This window comes from Camelus ferus, chromosome 16, assembly GCF_009834535.1.
Source record: "Camelus ferus isolate YT-003-E chromosome 16, BCGSAC_Cfer_1.0, whole genome shotgun sequence".
Taxonomy (NCBI): Eukaryota; Metazoa; Chordata; class Mammalia; order Artiodactyla; family Camelidae; genus Camelus; species Camelus ferus.
Genome location: NC_045711.1, coordinates 37,985,974 through 38,003,884, shown reverse-complemented (window position 1 = coordinate 38,003,884; position 17,911 = coordinate 37,985,974). Strand labels below are relative to the sequence as shown.

General features: G+C 34.0%; 1 protein-coding gene across 3 annotated transcripts in view; it reads left to right on the top strand.

Moving 5' to 3' along the window:
• Positions 1–17,911, top strand: part of PAFAH1B1 (platelet activating factor acetylhydrolase 1b regulatory subunit 1) — a 67,422-nt gene that overhangs the window by 12,993 nt on the left and 36,518 nt on the right. The window contains exon 2 of one of the 3 annotated variants that reach the window (XM_032457449.1): positions 3,563–3,720. The exons of the other annotated variants lie outside the window; for them this stretch is intronic. The gene's annotated coding sequence lies outside the window, so the exon portion shown is untranslated. The remainder of the gene's footprint in view (positions 1–3,562; positions 3,721–17,911) is intronic. 3 annotated transcript variants of the gene reach the window in all.

The following is a 17,911-nucleotide window of genomic DNA, read 5'->3' as shown; positions in this document are numbered from 1 at the left end:
TTTATCCTTTTTCTTATTGCCTGCCATGTATCTGGTGATTCAGCCTTATGAAGATACTTTCTTCCTTATGGTGTTTTCACTCTTTACCACTCCCTCCCTTCTCTTTTCCTCTGTGTACCCTCTGACCTATATATATCCTTCAAATCTATATACCAGGTTTTCCATTTCTGGCAACCTTCCATAATTTTTTTCACGTAAAAGAAATTTTCTTTTTCTCTGAGTTCATAATCTTAAAGTATCTAATACTTTTTTTTCTTGTTATAGCTTATGTAAAATTTTCTGATGTATCAAATGAGTTAATGCATTTAAGGAACCTAGAACAGTACCTTGCACTTAGTAAGTATTCAGTAAATGTTGGTTGTTACTATGGTGATGATTAAGATGAGTTGATGTAATGGTATTAGGGCAATCTCCCTTTACTTTCTGCTTTTTTGTGATGGTAAAACCAATTTGTTCTCTGTCCTTGGACACCAGGAAGACAGTACCTCTTTTACGTTGCTAATGTACGTATAAGTGCAAAAGGTACTGTGCCATATGATCATCTTCAAAGTGAAATTATTTTCTTTGTACATCTTCACTATTTTAGAACTCTATTGAGGGAAATAAAATGGTAGACAAGCCCTTGACACTCACTGATTATCTCATTAAGTTTCACACAGTTGTTTGAGGAAGTGATAGAATTAGCTCCATTTATACATGGGCAAATAGGCTTAGGTAGTTTGAAAATTTGCCCAAGGTCACTTTGTAAGTGGCCCAGTTGATATTTGAATCTCCACTATTTGACCCCAAAATTCTATGCAGTAGGACCTTAAAAGTGTAGAATTTATTCCTTCTGTCCCTTCATATCATATTCAGCTTGCTGTCAGAAGGCCTGTCATGGGACCTATACTCAGAAAAGTGCTTTTTGTTTTTTCTTCTTTTAAATTTTATTTTACATATTTACAGTTAATTTTTAATTTTTATTATGGAATATGTCAAACATGCAGGATAAGTATCTGCAGTAATACAAGAACATATCCACCTAACTGCTGTCTTAACTGACAGACTTTAACTTTTGTCATACTTGCTTTGGAGGTTGGGTTTGGTTTTTTTTGTTTTTTGTTTTTTGTTTTTTGGTTTTTGTTTTTTGTTTTTTGTTTTTAAGAAATCAGGTGTTATTGGAGATACAGTTGATATCCTCTTTTCAGTCCTATTTCCTCTCCCTCCCTCCTCTTAGTGGTAAAGTTCCTCCTCAAGTTTGTATATATTCTTTTGTTCTGTTTTTGTACTTTTAGTATACATATATGTATCCATAAACAATGTATATCAATGCTTAGAATTTACATGAATGTTACACTGTATATTATTCTACAACTTGTTTTTTACCTAATAAAATGTTTTCTAGATGTATTGATATAGGTCTCATTTATTGTGTTATGTAATTTCTTAGATATGATTTACTGTAGTTTCTTTATATCTGCACTACAGAAATAGATCTTTAGATTGTTTCCAAATTTTTACTATTAGAGACAATGCTGCAGTTACATGAGGAAGTTGTCTGCAGATAAGATGATAAAATTTGATTTTTGTTATTGCATTGCAGAATTTATCTTAAGGTTAATTAAATACTTGTTCTTTAGTAATTTTATGCTTTGAATTGAATAAACAGAATGACTAATACTGTGACATTGATTTTAGACCATAAATTCCTAAATTTTGTTCCATTTGCTTCAGTCTCTTCAACTGTTCCAAAAATCTGTGTTTAATTCAGCATTGAGCCAGGAGTTAGTTTACACACTGGTGGCCTGTCGGCCGAACTAAGTGCAATGTGTTTCTCCAGGCTTTGTATAGTTAAATTCTTTTTTTGAGTCAATATTTTAGAATTAGGTATTTTGCATAAAGTCTTTATTTTTGGATTATCCTGAAAAATTAGAAACTCTGACAACAATGGGGCCCACCTTTCCCATGACAATCGCTGGCCTAAGTCACAGCTGCACTCCTTTAGATGGGCATAAGCTCTCCAGTGAAACAAGTTCCTACCACTTCCTTACTGTTTATTATTGCCCTTGCTTTGTTGGGTTTTTTTGTTTTTGTTTTTGTTGTGTGGTGGGAGGTAATTAGGTTTATTTATTATTGTTATTTATTTAATGGAGGTACTGAGGATCGAACCCATGACCTCATGCATGCTAATCATGCACTCTGCTACTGAGCTGGACCCTCCTCCTGCCCTTGCACTGTTGTTGATAGTGAAGAAATACTTGCCTATTGATGTTTCTATAAAAAATGGAGGAAAAGTATAGCTAGACAACTGCAATATTCAAAAAAAAGTAGAACAGCATATTTCTCTGGAAGTGAAGAATTTTGTACTGTGATCAGTATGTGAACAAAATGAGTCTTGAATGGAAAGATCACAACCTTACCTGCTTCACTCATTTATGTTAACTGCATTGTTCTCTGTAGACATGAGGTGATCTCAGAATTTTGTGCAGGTAGCTGTGAAGGCTGCCACACAGTGCAGTTGAAGATCAAAAAGATATGAAGATGGTTTATAAATCATGAACTTCTATGGGAATGCCGGATATTTACCTGTTCTTTTAGCTGTTCTGGAACAGTTTTAAGCAGAGGGTTTGAAACTGGCTTAATCTTCTCAACCATTATATCTTTCAACACTGTATTTATTAAGTACCTTATTCAGGGGCTACAAATGGATGGTCCAGAATTCAGATCGAAAATGTGTTTTGTCTACTCAGTGTTTTTATTTTTATTTATTTATTTATTTTTATTTTTTGGTGGGGAGAGGAAATTAGGTTTACTTATTATTTATACATTCTTAGATGAAGTACTGGTGGTTGAACCCAGGACCTCGTGCATTCTAAGCATGTGCTCTACCACTTGAGCTATATCCCCCCTCCCCCGAATGTTTTTTGTTTTTAATTGGACTTACTTTAAAACCCCATTCTACCACTGTTGTCTTATTTCTAACTGATTCTCACTTTTATGTTCCTAGTTGGTCTCTATGTTTGATTTATAACCTATTTAAGGCAATTTATAAAGATACATAAACTACAAAATACCGCAAATTGAACGTGAAAAAGAAGAAACAAAAACAAAGGGTAAGGATAAAATGGAATCAGAATCTAGGCCAAAAAGGTCTATCAAAATGGTCTTGCTATAGAGTCAGATTTGACTGCACTGTCTATGAGGTGGCAAGAGGAAAAAACCTGTTAGGTTATTTTTCACAATGTCCTTAAGATAAAAATAAACCAGTTAAGTCAGAAAGATAACTAACACTTAGCACTATCAGAATGTAATTTCTCATAGGGGTCCTCATAAAGAGGATTATGTGTAGTTATCATTTCTCTCATCAACATCTACGATAGGTGGATGTCTAGTATTTAACACTCAACATGGGAAGACCAGCCACGTCACGTGAGAGTCAGCCTGAATGAGTGGGTAGATTGTCCTTTGGTGTCTGACCAGTGGACATAGTTTCCCTCAATCCAGTTTTTAAAAAAGTTTTTTTTTTTTAATTCTTGTTGGGGGTGGTAATTAGGTTTATTTATTTATTTATTTTTTAATGCAGGTACTGAGCATTGAACCCAGGACCTTGTGCATGCTAAGCACGCACTCTACCACTGAGCTATACCCTCCCTGCCAGTTTTTGATATGTATTGAGATCAAGCTCCTTGGCAAGTACCTGAAGTGTGGGTGTTCCTTACATCAAATACAGACTACAATCAAGTATGATGGATTTAAATATTTTTGTGAAAACCTAGTTTTACCCAAATAAAATTTGTAAGAGTACTTGTAGGTTAAGTTTCTTCTTAGAAAATAATTTTGGATCTGCTGCATCCCTGTCTTCTTGTTTGAAGGTAGACAGAGCAGTATTTTTTCAGAGTATTCAGAACTGGTAAAGTCATTAAGAAACAGTTTTAAAGAAAAAGGGGGCCAGTATACAATCCTGTTTTTATGTTGCTGGAAATTGCTTCATCAGACCATTCCCATGAAAATGGACTCCCAGCAGTGTTCAGCATAGATTAAATGTAAGGAGGTGTTGTTTTTATTTATGTCTGTAATAGATATGGTCTCTCCCCTCAAGAAACATACTAATACTTGACTGTGCCCCTTCTTTCTTCACATGTGCTAGACTCCTCAAGTAAGATTTTTTCTTCTTCAGCCCTACTGGAACTACAGTTCAGTATCTTACCTTCATTGCTGAATCTCTTGAATTTAGAGTTGAAATTACTGTTTCTTACTGTTGACTACCTTTTGTTTTTCCCAGTTTGCCATATTTAGCCTCAGTTTTTTTAGCAGTTTCCAACTATTTCCAGCTGCTTAAAATAATTTTGCATTTGGTTATTTTGTTTCATGTTATATTCAACATACTATTTTTCCTTCTTCTAAAACCTGCCTCAAAACACTGCCAATCATTTCTATCTTTAGTCTTTCAGTTTATAAAGGTGACTCAGTTAGTCCTTTGCTCATGTTATGTGCTTTATTACCTCCTTTTCTGTCTCCACCCTCCCACCTTACTCTAGCTATGATTGTACATCCTCTTAGGGGTGGATTACATTTTATTCACCTTTATTGTAAAACCTCATATCACAGAGCCTAGCAGAATAGTCAATGAAGAGGAAATAGATATGTATATTTAGCTCACATCTTTATGTTGTAAGTTTCTTTGGGGCAGTGCAGGGACTATCTCTTAGCATTGCTTTTAAGTCACATATAGTATTCCCATAGATGAGGCACATAAGTTACGTGGGACACAGATAAGTGTTTGGTTTGAATGCTAGGTACCTGGTAGATCCTCAGTAAATAAGTTGAATAACTGACACAATATAGTTATTTCTCAGTTATTTGTTTTAGTGGAGGCAAACATTGGTGTGGATAATAGTAAACTAGAAATCACTTCGGTTGAGAGACAAAAAATGTAAGTTTTCTGAGTTGACTTGTCACAGTATCTGGGCAAATTGTCCTTGGTTGTAAACAGGGGATCCACCTTTAGAACCAAGATCATATGCTTGAGAAGGTCATCTTTAAGACCAGGAGCAAGTAGTAGACTGGGTCAAAAAAAAAAATTACACTTTTGCATAATTGCTGTTTGACCATAAAGCTCTTTTTTTTCCAAATTATTCTCACGCCTTCCATCCTATTCCAGGCCTCTGTTATCTTCTACTTCTAGCCTTCTCTTGCTCTAGTATCTCCTATACATTATCTCCAAAACAATCACCATGAAACACTAATTTTAGAACATTACTCTCTTGCTTAAAAATGCAGTGATTTCTGCATCGTCATATCTTAGGGCTGTCCGCATTAGCATTCACCATACCTTGTACTTAAAAAAAAAAATCACACATAACAATACGTCTTCTATTGTTTATATGCTTAGAAGTGTTAGTAAGCTTTTTTCTTCTGGTTTTTATAGCAGTGGATTTTTGTGTATATGTGACTTAGTTTTGACTTTCTGTTGTAATTTTGTCTAATTGTCACTTGAAAATGTAGCATTTGTAAGCAGAAATCAGAAGAGTAATACACATGTTTGAAGGTTAAAAGGTCTTTAACTTTTAAAGTTTTTGTATAAAGTTAAGATAGCCAGTTGATTTTCTTTAGGATTTTTTAATTGTTATACTTTTTCTGATATATATTAATTAGTGTTAAATCTTTAAAAAGGGGGAAAAATACATCAAATCCAGCTCCAAGCAGCTGGACTTTGAATATATCTTATTGCTCATATTTCAGAATTTGATTTTTTGGAATTTTAGAAAAGAAAGATGAGAATAAAGTGATGCAGTGCATCTTTAGTTCTGAGAACATGGTAAACTTTTATCTCAGTTTTACTATGATTCCTGTAGTAGTTATTTAGAAACACTTACTAGTTACCTACTGTGTTAATTCCATGGTATTTGGTAGAGATGTAATGAAGAATATGTCAAAGTTGCAGCTTTAGAGGAGTGTAGTTGAGGAGTCAACAGATAGGCAGATAATTATGGTGGAGTGTGAGAAGTGTTAAATATGTGTATGTGCAACGGACTATGAAATCACAGAGAGAAGGCAGTTACTCTGCTTATTTATTATTTACTGTTTGGTCAAAACTATGTAAATAAATCCCTCAGGTTCTGCTATTTATACTAGCTGCTGAGAGCTTTGCTAATAGTGTTTAAATACCATTGATAAGCATTAAGTTGAACCTGTGTAATTGCCATTATTGGCAATTTTTAAATAGTTTCACCCTAATAGTATTTCAGTATGTCAGTTAAGACAGAGTAAAACATGGTGAATATCTTTTGCTAATACTGTTTTGACAGTTGTTAGATAATTGATATTTTATTAAAATAAAGCTTTAAATATTGAATAAATTTGCTATCTTTGGAAAACATTTTTAAAAGCTCACTTGGTTTCTCTTAAGATAATATATGAAAGAATTTTATTAAATATGAATTACTGTGCAGTTTATAAGTTATTTTAATTGCTTGCAACCATGGAAATATAGTTGATTTGGAAAGATACGCTTTTCAAAGCTTCATTGCATACAAATGTTTGTTAGTTGCCGGATACTGTGCCTGGCCCTAGAGAGGCAAAGAAATCAGTTCAGCGTTTGTTCCTAAGGAGGTCAGTCTGGTGCTAGAGATAGCATGTATATAGTTACAAAGAATGTGGGAGGCAGCACAAGGTAGAATCAATGATTTTTCAAATTTATTTAACAGTGGAAAACTTCTCCAAAAAACTTTTATGCAGAAACCCAATTATATAAACAGATTAAAAAAAAACAGAATCCTGCCTACTTGGCCTCCATCTGTCCTCATTCCTGCTATTTGAAGCTATTGGTATGGAAGTCAAAAACAAACCTGGTTTGAATCCTGGCCCTGCCACTGTCTAGTTGTGTTTAACCTTGAATACAGGCTCTAACCTTAGTGAACTTGTTTCTGCATCTGCTAAATAAGTACATTGGGGGTTTTGTTTTGTTTTGTTGTTGGCTTTGTTTTGTTTTGCTGGGTGTTGTAAGAATTAAACATTGCAGGAAAAGAGCCTAGCATATAAAGTCATTCAGTAAATGGTAGCTATTAGGATTTATATGTACATGACACTTCAGGCTAAAGAAAAGGGTGCCTACCGCTGCTAAGGGAGAGTATGCTGGCCAAGGAGGGCTTCACAGAGGTGGGGATTGGCTGCCTTCAGGCTGAATCGTGAAGGGGAATGGAAAATTGCAAGACACATGGGTGAGGAGCATGTACCCAAAATAAAACATTTCAATAATGAAGACTTGAGCATATGGAATGCTGCCTCATTATACCTTTCTGGAGATAAATGGCCTCACCTGAGTTCTACATAGTTTTTCCTTACATTCTTTAACTCACACTTTAGTGTTCGGCTGGGCTAAACCAAGGGTGAGAGTCACTGACTTTCCTTGGCTAATTAAATTGACTACTTAACTAAAGGAAAAAGTACTCTAAACCTGAACTTGTAAGCCATGCCTGGTTATAATGTGATAGGTGCATTTTATAGACAAGTCCTTCCTGACTGCAATTGCAGTAGTGTATCGAAAATTAGGATCCCATGTCCTCCTCTGAGATCTTAGTAGATCTTTGTAAATATTTACCTTAGTAGGTAGGTAAGGTATTTTTGGACTGAGATTCAGGTTAATGAGACTACTGCTGTAGATAAATTGCAGGTGGATATATTTACTTTGGATTTTTGAGAAACAGAACTAGGAAATTAGTTTCTAGGAGAAGCTGATGAAACATAATTGGATACTTTTTCTACCACAACAGTGATTGCTTTTTCCTTTTTATAACAATCAGATTTTAGGCAAAACAGTTCAGTGTGATAGGCGAACAAATGAAAAAGGTATTAAGCAAAATAGAGGAAATATTTCAGAAATATCTTAGTTTCTATATCTCCTCTTATGAGTGTGGGTAAAGTCATATAGCACTTAACTATGTGCCAGGCTCTGTTGTAAGCCCTTTACATGTATCAACTCATTTAATCTGCCTGACAACCCTATGAAGGAGATACTATTATTAAAAGTAGCCCATATCAGATAACTTCATTTGTCTAGATAAGGGGGTTTGCAGACTATGGCTGGCAAGCTAAATCCTGCCTCTACTTATTTTTATATAGCCTTCGAGCTAAGAATGATTTTTATGGTTTTTAGTGGTTGGAAATATTTTTGTTAAAATTTTTATACAATTTATTTTGTAAAATTTAAATTTAATTTTATAAATTAATAATAATTTGGTTAAAAATTATATGAAATTCAAATTTCAGTGTCCATAACATTTTATTGGAATAGAGATACACCTGTTCATTGTTTCTTTCTTGCTACAGAAACCACAAAGTCTGCAAAATTTAAAATATTTATTACTGGTCCATTATAGAAAGTTTGCAGACCCTTGGTCTACCAAGGGGAGAAGATACAATCAAGATAAAAAGCAACAGAGTAATATAGTAACAAAGGAATGTGTCTTTATTAGAACATACCAGGAAGAGGAGGACTAGAGAGAGTTGTATAATGAACAAGCCAGCAGTATTTTCTTCTTGAAGGTTTTTTTTTTTTAAGTCTTTAGTAATAGCTTAACTATAATGAAGGATGCTTAGTTATTTCAGAATGTTGGGTTGACCTCTTTCTCCTGTTAATATAAAATATCTCTTAAAGATATATTTGAAGGACTTTGTAAATATTTCTTCCAATTTGGGTGACAGTTTTGCAGTTACCATTGAAACCTGAGTACTTTGGCCTCCCAATTTGATTTTTTGCCCTTGGAATCCAGATGGTATTTTCTGACACTGATGATTTCTCTATTTCCTCTTCTTCATAATTTTGCTTTTGGCCCTTTAAGACTAGATACAGTTTGTAATGTTGAGTGTGTAGTTCTTTACAGAAGATGTACATGAAAATTATCTGGAGAAATTTTAAAATTTAGATGCCTTCTCAGAATCTCTGAGGATAAAGCCAGCTGTAATTAGCTTCAGGAAATTACTCAGGTGGTTCTAATGCACACTCCTAGTTAAAATCCATAGTTAATTCCTTGAACTATTTTAGTAAATCCAATTTGAAAAAAATACATATGTGGCATTTACTGTTTGTAAAAACACACCCAGAAGTGTTTTTCAACCTAAAGAATTATTGCCTAAATTTATGTAAACTCACAGAGGTCATCAGCATCCGTTTGATTAATTTATTTTCTCTTTTGATGTCACTCAATAGAACAGTAGAACCCAAGTAGGAATTTACATTACAGAGCAAGTAGTATAATTTAGTGTTCATTTTTATGAGATATTTATTTGGCATCATTGAATTCCAGTGAATCTGGAAATAATGGATTTAATAAGGTAGAACATAATTCATAGGAAACTCGATATTTTCTGGAGGGATGGTTTACATTCTAGAACCATTTTGTCAATGTTTCTATCAGGCTGTATGTCTATAAAACAACCATGTAAATAGTAGATCTTTTCCTCTTGTTTTCATTTAAGTGTATATTGATGCCAGAGTGAATTTAAAAGGAAAAAGTGACCCACACTCTCTGAAATCATATTAAAACAACAAATGTTTGTCTTTTTCACATTCTGTTTCCCTGTTTATAGGCATACACACTTGTATCACACAGAAAACTGATTTGAGATAAAAAGCACTAGAAAGAATTCAGTTCCTTTGGAACTATCAGATTTTCAAAGTGGCTTCATGCCTTAAATCAAAGAAGAGAGGGATTTTAATCAACAAAGAAGCAGTCTCTGAGCACCCATCAATAGGTGAACACTTGTGGGACAGAGATTATATCTAGCATGTATTTGATGGGCGTGCCGTGAGAACAAAGAGGCACCCTGATTAATGTCAATAAAAAGAAAGCTAAGAAGTGTGAGGTAGACAGGCCAAGGAAAAAGAAACAAGGAGAGAAAAGAGAAGAGTGGGAAGATCAGTAGTAATGAGATGGTGCTTCTAAATTGCAATGGCAGTGAATACCATAAACTCTTAGTGAAGAGAGTGATGAAGAAACAGGATAGGAGTGTTCTTAGTTATCTGTTTTGCACCTCAGTAGCCCTTTGTTCAGGACATTTCTTATAACTCCGTTTCTTACATTTGATAATCCTTGATGGCATTGATTTGCCTGGAGAGTATCCAGGGAGTAGAGTTTATGCAGTATGAGGGGTGAAGAGTATTCATTCCAGTATAGTTTAGTGACAGACTAAAGCTGTAATAATAGAGACTGCTTATAGCACTGTTTACAGTAGCAAAGACATGGGAGCAACCTAAATGTTCATTGGCAGATGAATGGTTAAAGAAGATGGTGTGTGTGTGTGTGTGTGTGTGTGTGTGTGTGTGTGTAAAGTAGAATATATAATAGAATATTACTCAACAGTAAAAAAGAATGAAACAGTGCCATTTGCAGCAACATAGATGGACCTGGAGGTTGTCATTCTAAGTAAGTCAGAGAAAGACAAACATCATGCGATATCTCTTATGTGTGGAATCTAAAAAAATACAAATTTTATTTATAAACCAGAAATAGATTAATGGACATAGAAAACAAACTATGGGTTACTAAAAGAGAAGAGGGGAGATACATTAGGAGTTTGGGATTAACAGATACACATTATTGTATATCAAATACATAAACAACAAGTACCTACTGTATAGCATGGGGAGGTATATTCAATTTCTTGTAATAAACTGTATTAGAAAAGAATTTGAAAATATGTATATATATGCAAATGTATAACTGAATTGCTTTGTTGTACACCAGCAACTAACATTGTAAATCAAATACACTTCAATAAAAAATAAAATTTTAAATAAAGTAAAATAAATGTCTACAACAACTCACAGCCTTTAAAGGAAAACAGTATAATCCAGCCTCCCTAAAAGGTATCACCCACAATATCCAGCATACAATAAAACATTACTAGGCAAGCAAAGCAGGAAAATATGACTGCTAATCAAGAAAATAGTAGTCAAATAATACTGTATTGTATATTTGAAAGTTGGCAAGAGAGTAGATCTCAAAAGTTCTCCTCACAAGGAAAAAAAAATGTTAACTATGAGAGGTGTGATGGATGTTAACTAAACTTATTGGGGTGATCATTTTATAATGTATACGTATATCAAATCATTATATTGTACACTTTAAACTTACACAATGTAATATATAAATTATATTAATAAACCTGGGGAAAAGAAATTGGTAATCAATAGAAACAGACTTAAATTTAAATGGCAGAGGTATTGAAATTAACAAAAGGACTCTAACCCATTTATTATAAATATTTTCAAACACTCAAAAGAACCAATGGATATAATGAGCAAAGAAATGGAGAATTTCAGCATAGAAATAATAACTATTTCAAATCAAATAGAAATTATAAAACTGAAAATTACAGTATTTGTCATGAAAAATTCCCTAGATGGAATTAACAGCAGATTGGCAGCTACAGAATAAAGGGTCATGGAAGATGAGGCTAGATCAATAGAAATTATTCAGTGTGAAGTACAGAGGGTAAAAGGAGTGTTTTAAAAGTGAACAGCCACCACTTATACAGTCAGTTCCCTTGAGAGAAATGTGTCAAGATATGCAGTGGGGAAAGAAAATCTTGTCAGCAAACGGTATTGAAATAACTGAATAGCAGTATGGCGGGAAAAGAACCCTGCACCATATACAAAAATCAACTTGAGATGAACGATATTTAAACATAAAATCTAGCACCGGAAAGAAAACATAAAACATTCTGGGAAGCTAAGATTTCTCAAGTGATATACAAACAGCAAACAACAATAATTTTAAAAGGAAAATGATAAATTCTGTGTCATCCATATTAAAACCTTTTGTTCCTCAAAAGACACCATTAAATAAATAAATAGCAAGACACAGATTTGGAAAAAAATATTCTCAGAACATTGATTGCACAAAAGACTGGTATCTAAAATAGAAAAAAAAACATACAACTTAATTATTTTTTAAAAAACAGAAAATTTTAAAAGTAAGCAAAGTATTTGAACAGCCATTTCATGAAAGGAGACACATAACTGGCTAATCAGCACATAAAAATTGTTCGTTATCAGGGAAATGAAAATTAAAACCAGAATGTGTAAAAAAAAAAAAAACATACAATAAGGTGGCTAAAATTTAAGAGTGACAACCACTCAGTGTTGGAAAACATTGCACAATCAGGACTCTCATACACTTGATAGGAATATAGAATAGCACAATCACTTTGAAAAACGTTCTGGCAGTTTCTTAGAAAATTAAACAAACAGTATGAACAAATAATTCTATTCCTGGTTATTTACCCAAGAGAAAGAAAAATATTTGTTCACACATACACATACACAAAGACTTGTATAAGAAAGTTCATAGCAGCCTTATTCATAATACCTAAAAACTGGAAAACAGTCCAGGTGTCTGTTAATAGTAGAATGGCTAAAAATACTGTGGTATTTTCAACAATGAAATAAAAAAAAATAAAGGCTGCTGTATTATTATAACAGAACTGGGGGCTTGGGGTCACATTAGGGTTCTACAGCAACCACAGAACCAAAAAGATGTATGCATATATTTAAAAGAAAAAAGTGGCCCACAATCAGTCAACCTCCCTCACCTCCCTCTCTGGGAGAGGGAGAGGAAGGTGAGGGAGAGACTTTAAGGGATTGGCTCATATTATTGTGAAGGTTGGGAAGTCCAAAATTCGCAGGTTAGGCTCACTGTCTGGTGACCCTGGGAAGAGTTAATGTTGCAGCTCCAAGTCCAAAGGTAGTCTGCTGGCCTTGCACGTCTCAGGGGGATGTGTAAATCTTTTCTCTTGAGACCTTCAACAGATTGGATGAGGCCCACCCACAATATGGAGGGTCATCTGCTTTACTAGAAGTCTGCTGATTTAAGTGTTAATCTCATCTTTAAAAATACTATTTCTTTAGATTCGTAATCTAAAGCTATGGAGCATCTATTTGCAGGACTTGGCCTTTAATATTAAGAGTTACTAGACTTGAGATTAATTCTCAATGAAAAAGGTGGTATCTTAATCATTGGTCCAAGGCTAATTGAAAAATGCAAAATATTTTGAATGTAAATTTTGGATGAGTGATTTAAATTTTGTAAAATTAAATATTGTGGTTAGCTGTAACTAATAGGAAAGTGAGGAAATTGTGCGGCTCTTGGAAGAATTTTACTTTTTCAGAAAGTGAACTGTGTCTGAGCTTAGTCCAACATTCAGTGATGAACCAGCTTGGCCTTTTTTTGCTTTTGTTTTTGCTATTGCCTGCCAACACCAAATCTTTTTTTATTTTTTGCCAACACCAAGTCTTATGGATCGTGGGCCTCTAAACTGAAGCAGAGTTAGAACAAATAGACACTAAAGCTTTAGTATTTAATTAAAAACTTTCAATGATCTAACATTTTCAAATTGTGAGGATGGGGAAAATTAACTTTTTCTTATTAATTATTTACACAGAACACAAGATACTGCAAGAACAATTAATGTTTTACTTCTGCCATTTTATTTTTATTAAAAAACAACTTCAGAACTTGAAGCTTGTCTCTAGGTGGGAGAGTGAGGAGATCACAAAGATTGATTTAAGGAAATAAAAGTTAATCTGGGGTGGCGGGTGTTGTCCTATGTAATCTTAGAGAATTCAGCTGTAAATTTAAAATTTAAAATTTGAGTTGGGTATTTTTCAGAATATGCAGTGCATTGACCTCATAGGTCAGTATACCTTTTTTCCCCCCATTATTTGACTGCATTGCACTATAACACTAATGATGCAGTTTTAAACATTGTTTTATTGAGAACTTAGAGAAAACTGTAACGTCATATCTGATGCCATGATAAGGAATGTCCTCTGAAGAAGTGATGAAGAATTTGCAGGCACACCCAAAATACCCACCACTGTTTAAATGGATGAAAGATGGTCCTCCTTTTTACTTCTTTAGTGAGGACTGTGCAAATCAAACACATATGTATACGTTCTGTTGGGTTGGTTATTCAGAAATCAGAATGATTTGGATGGTGCAAACAATTTGGGGTTGGTGAAGGGAAGAGAAGACAGCACAAGTGAAAAAACATTTCTTATCCAGGGGGCACGACCTTGTTTTGGGAGATGATTGCTTTAGTTTTCATTTCTCATGAAGCACATAGTTCATCAGGAAACAACAGATTTTATTCTTCAACTCTTGAAAACTAGTCTGAAAAGTTACTTAATAATTCTTGGTTGACAGTAGCTTCTGCCTTGCTTCATTGCTGTATCTGAAAAATATTTGGATTAAGGATGTGCTATTCAAGGAATGTAGATTAGATAATCTGCTGATCTTCTTTAAATAAAGCATTGTTGAATGACAATTTCATGAGAGCAGGTTTTGATAATCAATTGCTGTAAAAGTCTTAAGTGGCTCTCTTAAACTCTTCTAAATCTAATAATAAGTAATTCTGATGATTTCCATTTTTTTATCAGTACTCCTCTACTATTACCATATAATTGTTTTTTTATTTTTCCTCTCACATACATCCTTTATTTTTTGTGCTGTTTCCCCCTATTTCATAAACTCCTCGTTAACAAGGAACAGTGTACAAAGAATACATTATTAATGAAATGATATTTTATAAAGATTGTTTTCATAAGTGTGAAACCTGTGTTAACACATTGAAACTTAAAATGAGAGGAACTTAATTCAGTCACCATCCTGATTTATAGTCACCACCCAATTTATAGGATTGTTTTATTAATGCTCTCCTATTTCTTTTCTATTTTCTTTTTTACTTTTCCCCTTTCTCTTTCTGTGGCAAGGTACTTAACCAAGTCGTAAACATTGTTGTCTAGGAGAGCTGAATTGGTGTAGCAGATAAGTGGATATAACATTAGCGTATAGAGAATCCTGCATTCGAAAAAGCATATTGAACAGCCTCTGTTTCTAGTGCTTAGGCAACACACATCTGACCTCAGAATGTCTAGACATTGACATGCAAATGAATATACCAAACTCTTCTTTGAAATATGTATACAAGTAGCTTAGACTATTGAAATACTGCCAAAATACATTTCAAAAATGATAAGTCGTTTTATTCATGATGTTGACTTTGGAAGGATTTGTGAACCACCTTAAAATATATGTATGTAATTTTGTTTATCTTCATATGTGCTTTTTTGAAGGAAGAGATCTTGGCTTTCATCATGTTCTCAAAGGAATCCAGTGACCCTCAAAGATTTAGAACTTCTCCACTAGGTGGTATGAAAATACTGCCTGGTTTATTTGTACTGTTGGTTAAATATAGATTGTTCAATGTAAAATACTTTAAACTCTCGCCTTTGCTCCATTTGAGAACCATTTATTTTTGTTATGGGATATTTTGCAATTACATGTTAAAATATTAAGCTAGAAGGTAGCTGGAAGGTAAATCTGAGAAATACTATACATTGCCTGTATTATATTGTTAAGTATGATACCTGTGCTTTCTGATAGCCAAAATTTATATACTGAAGATAGGAAAGTTTAAAGGTTAAGAAGTTAATAGAAAATGAAATAATCTGAGTTAAAAGGAACCTTAGATACTATCTCTTTTCCAGAAAAGTTAGATGAATTACTCAGGGTTATAGAATTGATGACAGTCTTGAACCCACATCTTCTTTCTTAATTTGCATCTAGGGCTCATCATACCTATTGTCTCTGTCTACCATATGTCATCAATATGTAGCTGGTTGTAATAAAAACAATATTAACCTTTAGTGGTAATTAATAACATAATTAATAATAGCCAACAAGTTGATAGGTCTTAATTATCTCACTCTCTGACTTCAGCCTTTCAACTGTACATATACACTTGGTGTAAAGACACATAAGTCTTTAACATATTCTTCTGCCCTCTAATTTCTTGCAAATTGATAGTTAGAACCAGAGACTTGAACAGATTCAGATTTGATTTTGTGGCAAGAATGCTTTCTAAGTGATGTGTTACTCTATCAAGGGATACTTCATTTCTGGCTGTTTCTTTGTTTTCCTTTGGTTAATTAGGGGGTAAAAATGGTGATACTAAAATTCTTCATTTTTCATTTCTCCTATGTCTTTTCCTCCACCATTAGCACTTAAGCATCTCACTTGGTTGAGAAAGACAACCCAGAAAAACTGCTTTCCAACATTTCCATTTATTTCTAAGATATTTATTTATGCTATCATTTTTACTTCGTCATCCTGCACTCATCAGCCTATTTAAATATGATTTTTGCAATGTGAAACCATGTCCTTACCATTCTACTGAAACCATTGTCATCATGTTTATACATGAGCTCTGTACTGAATGAACCAGACCCATTTTAGACCTTACTTTTGCTTTATAGCTGAGTGACTTCGGGCATTGTTGGTTGCGTCTCCTTGAAATACTCCCTTGGCTTGCGACATACTCTCTTTTGTTTTTACTTCTACCCTTTTAAATGCTTCCTCTCAGCCTCAGTTGTAGACACTTCTTAGGTGTTGATGTTGCTCTGCATGACTCTAGCCTAGGTCTTCTGCTCATCTTACTCTACACATTCTCCCTGGTCATCTCATCCTTTGTCATGGCTTCAGTTACACCATCTCTAAGCTGATAAGTACCAAACTTTTGTTTGTTTGTTTGGTAGATTGGTTCTTTTCAGAGCTGACTTGTTTGTACAGCTTCCTACTGGAAATCTCTTAGTCACCTTGGAATCAGCATATCTAAAAATGGAATGAATTATGATTACTTCTTCACCCCCTCACACATAGTTCTGCTTAGTTCAGTTTAGTTCTAATTCAGAAATCTAGAAGTTTTGACTTGACTCCTTGACTGACCTTTCTCTATCATCTTTCTAATTCTATTCATTTACTCCTGCTATTCTAGTGTAGATTCCCCATTTCCTTTACTCAGACCTTCTACCAGGTTTCTTTCTTTCCCATCTTTCTGGTCCATTCTTCACTATAAAAGTGAGAGTGATTTTTCTAAAAATTAAACTTGTCTAATGGCTCCCCATTGTCCCTGGGGTAAATTGTAAACAACAGAGCTTGTTTTGTGACCTAGCCCATGCTTACCTCTTCAGCTTCATCTTGAACCATCTCTGCCTCTGTGGTAATACTTGTTGCATTTTCCACACTGTTTCTTGGCTGACTCTTCCAGTAGACTGTAACTTCTTCAATGTAAAGACCAAAACTTTTCTTTTCCCTCATTAAACCTGGTGCCTGGCTCATAGTGTTTTCTGTGTGTTTGTTGAATGAATTAATTTGTACAGCCTGGTATATTATATATTCAGTGATTTGTTTATGTCTTGGTTTTATCATTATCATGCTAGTATTCGAGTACTATTGTAATTCTTATACATTAATTTGCTTTTTTGTCTAGAGGCAGTCTCTCCATAATTAAATTGCACCCTATAATGTACATAATATAGTGGAATTTTTTTTCTGGTTAAAACAGGGGTTTTTACTGTCATTTTTTTCCACTCTGATTTATATGACTAATCCTCTGATTCCCATTGTCCTAGGTAATAGAAATCTATAGACAGTTCAGATAGTGACCAACATCAGATAATCCCTACCCTACTGTAATCTTTGTCAGAGTATGTAAATTCATAGATAGTTTGGCTTGGTATAACAATTAAGACTTAGAAAAGTGAGGCTTAAATAATTAGGAGATGTTAAATACCAAAGATGGTTGATTTTCTGGGTTGTCCATTGTGCTTGGTTCTCAGGCTACTATTGCTGACATTAGTCATATTTCTTTGGATTTAGACATAGTGGTAGTGACGACTTTCAGCTTTTATTTGGGGGTAGCTGGATTCCAGGTCGGAGGAATCATTAGAGATTATAAAATAAATCCCTGATTATATTTACTCAATAGAGAAGGATCTCTTTTGAAATCACCATCTGCCATTGGGAACATATGAGCACTTACTTTTTGACTCAGGGCTCATATTGAAAACCAGAGTTTCCTCTCTAATTTT